Below are 12768 nucleotides of genomic sequence, written 5' to 3'. Positions count from 1 at the left end.
TTGAACTCAGGTACTCCTGACTCCAAGGCCAGTGCTCTATCCACTGCACTATCTAGCTGCCCCGTTGGATTAGTAAATTAAAGTAAATAGCATTATCATTTTTATTTGTAGCATTCCCTAATGGTACATAACCTTAGGGTACGCTCTGTCAAACCCAATAACTTCCTTAAAGAAAAGAAAGAGCTTTCTTCCTTTTCCCCCTTGAAGAGCTTGTAATAATAATACTGACAAGAGGAGTGTGTGGTGGACTGCAGTGGCATCAAACTCAAATAGAAACAAGGGCCATTAAGTGGTACATAAGGATCCACATATTGACTTAGAAAGCCATTTATTAATATTTGCTGTTGTTCAGTTGTCTTAGTCATGTCCACCTCTATGTGACCCCATTTGGTTTGCCAGGTCCTTCTCCAGTTCATTTTACAGATGAGGAATCTGAAGCAAACAGGGTTAAGTGATTTGCCCAGGATCACACAACCACTAAGTGTCTAAGACTGGATTTGAACTCTTAGTCTTCCGACTGTTGGAGGTGCTCCATCCACTTCATCACCTAGCTGCCTTATAAACATTATCTGTGTCCTATTGTATTTTTATTTATTTTGTGAAATAGTTACCAGTTACATCTTTTTTTGCAGGGCAATAAGGGTTAAGTAACTTGCCCAGGGTAACACAACTAGTAAGTGTCAAGTGTCTGAGGTCAGATTTGAACTCAGGTCCTCCTGAATCCAGAGCAAGTGCTTTATCCACTGCACCACCTAGCTGCCCCCACCTTAATCGTAATGTGGTTTGGCTATCCTTGGGAGTGTTTGACAGGGCTAGCCTTAGAGTCAGGAAAAGTTAGGTTCCTGTCCTGCCTCTGACACATGGCCCTGAATTTCAGGACTTCAGGCAATTCTCTAAAGCTATAAGCTGCAGAGAAGGTGCTGGTCTGTATTCTTAGTGGAAGTTCCTCACTAGAAATAACAGGTCCAATTTAAAAAAGAAAAAAGAAAACCATTTTCTGACATAAGGATTTGTCAACCCCCCTCAGAAATGCATGTTCATGGGCACTCATACATAGCTACTATTTTTCTCCTGCTCAGATAATTATGATTCTGCCAGGCAATTTCACATCTCCTTTCTTGTAAAGAAAGAACAAGAAATGAGTATGACCTTTTAAGTAATCTTGTAAATGTCATCCCTGAAGGCCTCAGGCTAGAAGGTCTTTCAGAAGTTATCTCATCTATCTAGCCTTGCCTTTTGGTAGTCTATTCCAAATTGCTCAATGCTACTGAGTTAGGGAGATGAGCAATCTTCTCTGCCTGTTGTATCACCTCACCTGTTACCACAAGTGAAGAAGTAGCTCATAGTATTATGGAAGGGATTTTTAAAGACCATTTATTCCAACACTCATAGTAGGCCTCAGTTTCCCCATGTCACAGAGGTAGTAAGTTCTCTATACAACCCTCTTCAGCATAGGCATATAGACCAGAAGGTGTGAGGACTTCAGGGACAAGGTGGGCCAGGAGCATACTCAGTGCTGAGCAATGCAGCACCTAAGGAGGAGCTATGCACTAGGATAAGAGGAAGTCCCTGACCCAGATCAGGCCACCTTCGGACCTGTATTAGGGAACTGCGAATAGGGACAGATGCCAACTCTCAGTCCTGTCATCTATTCACTACCCAGTACCAGGTCACAGATCCAGGGAAGACTGAGAAGGGGAGCTATGCAAGGGAGTAAGTACCCCAGGTAGGGAGGACCTGGGCTATCTATGTATGGAAAAAGAAGGAATGAACCACAGAAATAATTTCAGGGTCTTACTTCTAGGTCTAGCCCAGTCCAGTTATACAGAGGTATAACCAGGATGGAAATTTCCAAACCAAAAGGGAACCTTTAATTCTGCATTTCTAAGCCAGTAGAGCTTCCCAGCTGGCTGATAGGGGCTGAATCCAGCAACAATGTAGTCTTGTCCAGACCCAAACCAGGTCACAAACTTTCAGAGCTCAAAGCAGGTGGGGCAGGGAGAACAATTAGACTCTGCCTTGGATCAGACCATTTCAGGAGTACCGAAAGCTCCCATTAACAGTATCTATGCTTTATTATATTTGTATTTATTTTGTTAAATTCTTCCCAAATACATTTTAATCTTCTTTGTCAGTCCTCTAAAGTGCGCTTAACAGCTCTGGTACAGTGCATAGGGAGCTGACCTCAGAGTCAAGAAAAATTAGTTTCCTTAACAGTTTGTGTCAGAGAGATTTTCAACAACAGGATAAATTTTTGTCTCTTTGGATTTTTCTTTCCCTCTAATCATAGATTCTTAGAATTATTTAATTAATAAAATTTTCTTGGACAGATTGTACCTAAAACACAGCATGTCAAGTTTTTCTTCAATAGTTCTTAAAGTCCCAATAATAGTATCTATAGTCTCTGTGAGATAGGCATATGAAACAGGGGTGTACTATGTGACATGTTGTCCCCTTTTGTCTTTGTATCACCAATGCCTGATAAATGTTTAATAATACAAAATATGCAATAATTTTAGGGGCATTTGAACCTGGGGTATCAGAAAAGACTTCATGTAGGAAGTGGAATTTTGGCTGGTCTTTGAAAAGAGATAAGGCTTCTAAAAGTGTAAGTTGAGGAGGTAGTTGAGTTGTGCATGAGGATTAGAAAATAGGCCACACTGGCTGAAATGTAGAGTGCATGCTAGAGAATATTGCGTAACAATACTGAAAAGGTAGGCAGATGGTAAAAGGCTTTTAACACCAAACAGAGGAATTTGTATTTTGTCATAGCGGCAATAGAGATATTAGAGGTTTTTAAGAAGAGGAACGGCGTGACCAGATCTAAATTCTGAAAATCATTTTAGCAGTGGTTTGGAAGAGGAAATAAAGAGGGGAGAGATTTGAGACAGAGAGACCAATGGGGAGGCTATTGCAATAGTCTAGACAAGGGGTAATAAGGAACCCAAACACATCAGGAGACAGTTCAGATGTGGCTAAACTAGGTCTAACAGGAAGTCCAATACAGATATAGCTGCATTGGGGCCAATCACACAGGGCATTCATTGGGGGTTGCCAGCTGCACAATCAATTCAATACAGATTACTAAATCAGGGGTTGGGCAAATGGAAGCCTCCATACAATTTATATATTGGATTATAAGAAAAGATATGACCATCCTGGGCTGGGGAAAAAAGGGGACCTAGCACAATTATGTCTAAATGAGTACACCATAAGGCAGTGAGCATGTTGCATTCAGGAAAGACATTGGATGTATGTTCCCAGGACGTTTTGAGTCCCCATGTCCACTTAAACCTAAACTCAAGGTCTGTTGGAACTTTGGACCCTGGTCTTTCCATACAATAGGAACTGGAACAACGGGTAGGTTGAGATTTCACAATTATGGAAAAAACTTTCTGGTTTGCACATAGCCCTACCCCAACCTTACCTCTCCCCCCTCTAGAAAACATTAAACTGAGAATAGCCTACCCCCATTTTAGGGCATTTCCCTCCTGCTAGTAAGAAAAAAATAGACTTTATTCAAAAGGCTATTTCCTGCATTTGTGACTTTTTTTTTTGAAAGAGTGATTCATCAGAAAACCTTGTACAAATAAAAATTCTCTATTCAAAGCACCACCCTCTCCATCCCCCACCTCCACTCACATACCTCTACTAAGGGACCCCTTCCCTCTATGCCAACCTTCTAGAACCCCAAGACTGAGGTCCAATTTCATCCCTTAGGAGACCTTTTACTAGTGATACTGCTCAGTGTTTTAAGATAGACAGATTATGTGGGTCACTGCAAAACACTCTAGACTGAGACTTAGGGGATATAGAATCTACTTTTAAATGTGCGTGGAATCTACCAGATGTACGTGGAAGATACTTTAGTTGTATTACTTATTTCTGTGACATCATACAAATCACACTAGGCCTTTCCCTTTCTTCTTCATAGGACTATTGTAAGAATCAAACAGATGTCTATGAAGGCATTTTTTTAAAACTGTGAAGTGTTATACAGTTATACAGAATAAAAATCATGGTATTAATTGCCAGCATCACCACCGACACCAATACCACCACTGCCATCATTAATCATTACCATCATCCCTGTCATCATTAAAATCACTAGCTCTAACATCATCCACATTATTGTCACCACAACCATTATGATAAAATGACAGAATTTCAGAATTACAGGGCGTCTCAATCTCCATTAGAATCCATACCTGAACAATAATCTTCTCTATAACATCCCCAACAATCTAGACTTTGGCTGAGTAACTCAGGTGAGGAGGAAAACCCCTGCCTCTCAAGGTAGCCCAGGCCACTTTGGGATCATTAGCAACTTTTCCCCTTAAATCAAGCCTAAATCTGCCTCTTTGCACCTTGGACTCGTTTCTATTTAGTTTTGCATCCTGGATCAAAATGAAAGCAGTTAATGCCCCTTCCACAAGGAACTCTTCAGATCTTTGAACATAGCAAGCATGGCCCTCTCAAGTCTTCTCTGAACCAAATATCCCTGATTCTTTCAAGGGAAAACTCAGAGGACTTGATCCTCTCACAGTAAGTCATCCTTCTCTAGGTATTCTATAGCTTATCAATATCTTTCCTAATGACCTTGGTTGAAATCCCCCCTACCAATATGACTTTCAGCAAGTCACAAAAGGCCCCTTTCTGGGTCTTACTTTTCTCATCTATAAAAATAAGGACCAGACTTGATAGCCCTGAGTTCCCTACCTAAAATTTCTTATTTTGTTGCATTTAAATTATGGTCATGTGGTTGATTTTTGAATGTTCTATAAATAAACATATGAATAAAATTAGCTAAGAAACCTGTTCAATTCTCTTCAGATACCAAGTAAGTATATTTTTAAGGCATTCTGTTAAATTCTGTAACTTCTCTCCTATCTTTTTATTTGACATTGTTTATTGAAAATTAGTTTTTTGGGGCAGCTAGATGGCACAGGGGTAAAGCACTGACCCTGGATTCAGTAGTACCTGAGTTCAAATCCGGCCTCAGACACTTGACACTTACTAGTTGTGTGACCCTGGGCAAGTCACTTAACCCTTATTGCCCTGCAAAAAAACAAACAAAAAAAAAGAAAATTAGTTTTTAAAATTATCAATATTAATGTCCTTTTCAATTTATTTAACTTTTCATTTAATAATTGTTTCAGAACTAAAGTGAGAATGAGAGAGCAGCTAGGTGGCGTAGTAGATAAAGCACTGGCCCTGGATTCAGGAGGACCTGAGTTCAAATCAGGCCTCAGACACTTGACACTTACTAGCTGTGTGACCCTGGGCAAGTTACTTAACCCTCATTGCCCCACCAAAAAAAAAAATACAAATAAAGTGAGAGTGAGAGTGAAATGAGAGCTCCTCCCTGGAGCTGGGATTTGGGGTGGCCCCTTGTAGTGCAGTCACCTTGGGAAGGGGAGAGGAGCTGGAGTTGGAGCTGGAAGCCCTGGGGTTACCCTCTTTCCCTTTCCTCTATGTCCCTGGATCAGGTGATTGTTGCAAAATCCACAGCCCCAACAACTATGGGAACCAGCTCTCCATTAAGGAGTGGCTGATTCTATCACTAAGGCATCTCTATCATGAAAAGCAACTGTTCTCTGAAGGGTGGAGACAGCAAGAAGGACCTCAGCACCAAGCTCATGTAGAGTCACCAGGCCCAGAATATGAATGGCTTTGAAGAAGTGGAATTCTTACCAGCCAACAATTCAAGGAAGATGGAAAAGTGAGGGCCAAAGAACTTGGCTGTGTTGCTGGCATTGGTGACCTTTATCCTGCTCTCCCTCATGGCTGGAATCTTGTATGGTATTTTAATTATCAGAATGTACAGGCTTTGGGAAGATTATAGATCAGGACTTTATAGCTGACTATAAAAACTCCAATTTTGGCCAGCAATAGAAAGGAAGCACTAAAAGTGTTATACAATGTGAAGCCAGCCCTTGGGCCCTTCTGCAAAGAATCTGGAGTAACAGCTTGCTGTGAGGTTCAGTGTTCAGTGCAGAGTTCAGTGTTGCCCTTCTGAGATGGGGGAGCCTGAGCAGGCCACAGCAAAAGAATATGTCCCAGGTTCTGGATCTTCAGCCTAGCTTCAAATGTGCTTTCCCAACTAGGGTCAGAACAGAACAGACAAGATGACCACAGCTTTCCCCTCTATATCTGAGTTGGGAAGATGACCCACTTCAATGCCTGAGGATTTCTAGACAGCCACTATTAAGTCCCTGTTTGCTGCCAGAGGGTTCCTCAGGAAATGTTTACCTGATCCTGAGCCTCACCTTCCAAAGCTTTGATGTTGATGTCCCACCATAAGATGAACTGAGGAGTGATGTGGTCATGGTATATGACTCCCTGAGTCCCTTGGAATCTTGAGATGTGGTGCACTGTGTAGCACTTCTCCTCCCCCTTACAACTTGGAGTTCCTTTCCTTTCAGAATGTCATACTTGTTATGCTCATTACCACCATTATGCAGTAATGCCCTGATTTTTTTTTTTTTTAGTGAGGCAACTGGGGTTAAGTGACTTGCCCAGGGTCACACAGCTAGTAAGTGTTAAGTTTCTGAGGCCGGATTTGAACTCAGGTACTCCTGATTCCAGGGCCGGTGCTCTATCCACTGGGCCACCTAGCTGCCCCAATGCCCTGATTTTGAGGATGAGGTCTTCCAGCTGCCCAACTTGACAAGCTGTGGAAGTTGCCTAGAAAGAGTGCAATCATGTTAGCTATTACCCAGGCCACTAGCCCCTCAATACTGATTGTACATGGAACATCAAAGTCCCCAGTAACCAAAATGTCAAGATTTTTTCATTTCAAACTCTTGTATCTGATGGAACTTCACAAAACCGTGGGCATGTGAACCTTTGTATGTGGACATCAATGAGGAAGCACTATGTGGAAAGAAGAGAACAGGATCACTACCTGTTTTTATTCAAATGAGTCCCACACTGCCACAGGGTTCCTTAGAGAGTATCTCTTCTACAACTGCAGTATCCCCTGCCCTGATACGTATTCATTGGCAAAATGGGATGCTGTTATCAGTAACACCTTGCTGTGATGGCTGGGATGACTGCATAGACTTCACTGATCACCTCCAGCACAGGTTTCAATCCACCAGGTTCACTTGCAAGAATAAACTTTGCTGCCCAGCTCAGACCTTAAAATGTGGCAATCAGAAATGCATCTCCAAGAGCCAGAAATAGAATAAGCACAATAACCGTGGAGACAAAAATGATTAAGCTGAGTGTGGTAGTGTTTGGACTGTCCCCTGCACAAAACACACATGTAAGTGCTACAACTGATTATATATGAACAAGGTAAATTCATTGTGACAGGAAGAAGGATTGTAGCAATGGCTCATAAAAAGGACTGTGATTGTGAGCTCAAGTCATTCAGTAGACTGCCAAGGATCTCAGATGAAGGAGAGTGGCCATGACAGGTAAGCCTCCATGCAGAGGGCCAGGGTCACAGCTGCAGGGGCATCACTAATCCCCATCTAGCTGGTCTCTGCAGCCCATTGTTTCATTGATGAGTTGGGTTTCAGAGACCCTGACCCCACTATGTGAAGAGGTCTACCTAGGTCTGCATGACCAGAGTAAATGCAGTTCCTTAGGTATGCAAAGATAATTCAAACAGATCTTCAGTGACCTTCGATTATGGTATCAACTGTGCTGTAACTGGACAAATCCATCTAGTCTAGCTCTGTAGTTTGGCCTTTTTGCCTACCAGATGCATCTCACACCTTCCCTCCAGGTAAGACCATCTGAGTAACAGACTAGAAGCACATTAAGGAAGGAAGCATTAGGCATTGATCCTACTGAAGGGAGAGATCTAGGTAATCAATCAGACCATTTGCTAGTGCTTGCTGCCCCAGCAGGTAACCTCAATTAATTTGTGTGAGCTTCCTCAGTGGGGGCATTGATGCCTACTCAGGGGGCCCTCTGTCTGATTTGGTGAGCTGTAACAGTCCCCATGCTTGGGAACTGGATTAAAGAGAAGACAGCAGTATAGAGATTGGCCTAGATACTTTGTCCCTTTCTCACAAAAGTATATGAAGGTTGAAAATGGATCAATGGATATGTGTCCTTCCTAAATATACCAATTAATGCTCTACACATAGGTGGGCTGCCTGTTACATGCCTAGACTAAGTAGGTGATGTTCTTGAACCATAGAGAGACAATACTTTCTTAATGGGATTTTGATACCCTCAATCTCTCCTTGTTGAGCACTTTGGATTCTTGGGTACACTTGATAAAAATTTAACTTTGCTTTTTAAAACTTTCTCAGTTTTTATACTTTGGATGGCTCATTGAAGTTCAGTGTGGTGATGATTACTCAGAGCCTAGAGAGGAGATGAATTTTGGGGGCTGGTGGGGCAATGAGGGTTAAGTGACTTGCCCAGGGTCACACATCTAGTAAGTGTCACACGTCTGAGGCCAGATATGAACTCAGGTTTTCCTGAATCCAGGACTGGTGCCACCTAGCTGCCCCTGAGAGGGGATCAATTTAATTAAAATCAATAGACATTTTTGAAATAGCTACTATGTGGAGAATAATGTTCATGGCCTTAGGGGAGAATATTACAGTCTTACAGGGATTGGGTATTCCTCTTCCTAGGGCCTTGAATTAGATTCTTGTCTTACTTTTCTCATCTCTTGTCTTTGTTCTACTCTGTCTGTAGGGGAAAAGGACAGCTATGGTTCTGTCCACATTGGACCATACATGGCATTGTGGTTAACAGAATAAATGTGTGTGAATGAATTCTGCCGCTGGGGGACAGGATAACAGGTCTTTGCAGGGAAGAGAGAGGGCAGGTAATAGGAAGAATTACGAAATGATTTCCAAAGAAATGACTATGTGTACTCCATCTTGTTGTAATTGTTGCTCTCTTCTTGACAGGGATCCTATCCTGACCTTTCTCTGTAATGGAGGTGCCTGAGCCCAGGAAGATACTGGAGACCAGATGTACATAAAAGGAGAAAGTTTTACATGACTCCAAAAAAATTATTTCTATCTTTTGTTGATGAAAATGTTTAAAGATATAAAATGTTTAAAGATATAAAATTTCCCCTAAGGCCTGATCAAGCAGCATCCAAAAAGTTTAGAGATACTATCTCTTTTTTCACTTTAATGGTCAGTCAGTCAATCAAAAAGCATTTATTAATGGCCTTCTATATGCCAGGAATTATGCTAAGTGCCAGGAATAGAAAGAAGAGGAGCTTCCAATATAATGGGGGAGAGAACAAGCAAACAAATATGAACAAGTGAGCTATAGACAGGATAAACAGGAAATATTTAACAGAGGGCAGGCACAAAGTCTTCCTGTAGAAGGTAGGATTTTAGCTGGGACTCGTTATAACCTTGGGGCATCCAAGAGGTAAAGATGAGACAGGAGATCATTCTAAGCATGAAGGATAAATAGCCAGAGAAAATGCCCAAATCTGAGAGATAGAATGTCTTGTTCATGGAACACAAGGAAGCCAGTGTCCCTGGATTAAAGATTATGCCTATGGGGTGGTAGGGTGGGGCAGGGCGGTGCAATGTAAGGTATAAGATCCCTGGAAAGGTAGGCAGAGGAGCTAGGTCATGAAGGGCTTTGAACGCCAAACAGAGGATTTTATATTTCATCGTGGAGGCTATAGGGAACCACTGGAGTTTACTGAGTATGGAAGTGACATAGTTGAACTGACTTGAGGAAATTCTGGGAAAATCACTTTGGTGGCTGAATATGGACTGGAGTGGGGAGAGACTTATGGCAGGCAGACCCACACTTGGACTTGCAATAGTCCAAGGAGGAACTGATGAGGACCTGCCCCAGAGTGGTGGCAGTATCAGAGGAGAAAGGGGTATAATCAAGTGATGTCGCAAAGGTAAAAATGACAGACCTTAGCAAAAGATTGAGAAATACTGAGGAGTCAAAGATAATTCCTAGGTTGCAAGCCTGGAGAACTAGGAGATCAATAGTGTTGGGCCTGGATAGATAGATTTAAGAATCATTAGAGGGGAAGCTAGGTGGCTCAGTGGACAGAGCATCAGCCCTGGAGTCAAGAGGACCTGAGTTCAAATCCAACCTTAGACACTTGACACTTACTAGCTGTGTGACCCTGGGCAAGTCACTTAACCCCAATTGCCTCACCTCCCCCCCCAAAAAAAAAAGAATCATTAAAACAGAGAAACATGGGGAGCTGATGAGATCATCAAAGAGAAGAAGGCTAGAGACAAATCCCTGTAGGTTGCCCCTGGTTAATAGAAATGCCCTGGATGAAGATCCAGCAAAGACTGAAAAGGAACAGTGAGATAGGTTAGAAGAAAGCCAGCAGAGAATAGTATCCTAGAAACTTAGAGAGGTGAGATTGTCAAGTAGAAGAAAGAGAGTGATCACCAATGTCTGCAGAATGGTCAAGAAGAATGGGGATTGTGAAAAGATCATTGGATTTGGTAATTCAGAGATAACTAATAACTTTGGAGAGAACAGTTTCTGTGGAATGATGACATCAGAAGCCAAATTGTAGGGAGTTAAGAAGAGTGAGAGGAGAGGAAGTGGAGGTACCTATTGTAGATAACTTCAAGGAGTTTAGCCACAAAGGACAAAAGAGTTATAGGACTACAGTAGGAGTGGAAATATTAAGTGAAATGTTTTGGGTTTTTTTTTTGAGGATAGAGAAACATGGGCATGTTTATAAGCAACAGGGAAGCATTCAGTAGACAGAGACTGAAGATGGGTGAGAGAATGAGTGTGACAGATAATTATTTAGTTTCCAATTGATTTTTCTTTCTGAAAAAGCCTTCAGTTTAATATAATTTTATTGTGGTCACTAAAGGATGTATTTAATATTTTTTCTACATTTTTGTGATATTGTATACCCTAATACTTAGTCAAATATAGTATAATACCCCAAGGGTGGTAAGGGAGATAGGCTTGAGAATTTCTCCCTTTTCTCCAAAGGCAAGAGATTAGTAGATGATGAAATGGCATTTCTCCTCAATCTGTTCTGCTTAGTAAAGGGAAATGCTAATTTTATTTAGTATTTGTTAAGTTCTGAATAAAGATACAAATAAAAATAAACAAATGTCACTAAGTTTATACTGATATTCTCTCTCTCTCTCTTTTTTTTTTTAAGTGAGGCAATTGGGGTTAAGTGACTTGCCCAGGGTCAAACAGCTAGTAAGTGTTAAGTGTCTGAGGCCAGATTTGAACTCAGTTACTCCTGACTCCAGGGCCAGTGTTCTATCCACTGTGCCACCTAGCTGCCCCACGGATATATATTTCTAATACCCAGTCTCTCTCCTGAGCTCCAGTCCCACATTGCCGACTGACTTTTGGACAGTTCAAAACTAGATTGCTGTAAGCAAAACATCACACATTAATACTGCCTCCTTACCCCCCACTTCTGGTGTCATTCTAGACTACTTGTTCTCCTTTAACTCATATACATATATAATCTCACCTCATATATACAATTACATATCCAATTTGTTGTCATATTGTGTCTTTTATACATTCATCTCTCTCATATATGTTCCCTTCTCTTTATTTACATAGCCATAATCCTAGTAAAAGTCCTTACCACCTCTCACTTAAACTATTCCAACTGTTTTCTAATTGGTTTCCCTAGCCCAAGTCTCTCTTCTTCAATCCTCTTCCATTCAGCTAATAAACTGATCTTTATAAGTGCAGGTCTGATCATGTCACCCTGTCCCTTCCTCAATAAACTATAATGATTTCCCATTACCTACTGTTTGTCATTTAAAGATCTTCATAGCCTGACCCCTTCCTACCTTTAGACTCTAATACTTTACTCCCCACTAAATATTTTGCAATCCAGCTACGATAACCTACTTTTAGCTTCTCCCCTATACTCTCTCTTCCCCCATCCAGTATTTTCCCTCTGAAACTACTTTCTACCTGTCTTGCATATATTGTGTGTACATGTTGTCTTTCCCATCAGAATGTGATCTCCTTGAGTGCCACAACATTGCTTTTACCATTCTTTGGATAACCAGCAGTTAACATTGAGCCTTCTACATATTAAATAATAAATGCTTGTTAACTGACTGGATGAAGCATCAAAACATTATTTTATTTTGTCAGTTGTGCATTTACTCATGACATAGTTGTCATGTTATCTCTTGATGTTTTCATATCTTTATCTGAATTATGATTTTTAACTTGTGATTTTCTGGAGTTGGCTGATGCATAACACTTACACTCATTTTACACCTTTATTTTTGTCAAATGTGTTTCCTGAAGGCAAAAAATTGATGAGTTTTATCTTTGTATTTATTTTGTAATATGTAAGTTTCAAAAGTGCCTAATGGCATATCTTTCCTCAATCAATGAGTATTTATTAAGCACCCATATGTATCAAGCACTGTTTAGCACAATGCTAATGATACAAAGAAAGAACAAAACAGTCTTTACTCCTAAAGGGCTCACAGTCTAGTGGGAGAGAAAACATTTAAAATAAAGCAAAACAAAACAAAATACAAACAAGATATATACTGGGAAAACTGCACTAATCCTGGAAGTCACTAAGATGGATGAACAGGAAAAGGTTTGTAAATCTCAGCTGGAAAAGAATAAGCACCAGGCACTTTGCCACATGAGAGGAACAAATGGCATTCAAAACCATTTCTTCATTTGGAAGTTTGGCTAGAGAGGGACTGACTTCAATCTGAGGTGTATGGTCAATAGCTTCAGCATTGGTTGATGATGGTCTATTAAGAACACTATGGAAGTGTTCAGATCACCTCCCCAGGATAATTTCCTTATCACTGATAA

The 12768-nt window shown here is 40.9% G+C and overlaps 1 pseudogene; it reads left to right on the top strand.

Moving 5' to 3' along the window:
• The first annotated feature begins 5663 nt into the window (after window positions 1-5663).
• On the top strand, window positions 5664-7977 carry LOC122738719 (annotated as a pseudogene).
• Window positions 7978-12768: the final 4791 nt, after the last annotated feature.

Source organism: Dromiciops gliroides, chromosome 2, assembly GCF_019393635.1.
Source record: "Dromiciops gliroides isolate mDroGli1 chromosome 2, mDroGli1.pri, whole genome shotgun sequence".
Classification (NCBI taxonomy): domain Eukaryota; kingdom Metazoa; phylum Chordata; class Mammalia; order Microbiotheria; family Microbiotheriidae; genus Dromiciops; species Dromiciops gliroides.
The sequence above is the reverse complement of the archived record's forward strand: the minus strand, read 5'-3'. Positions and strand labels throughout refer to the sequence as shown.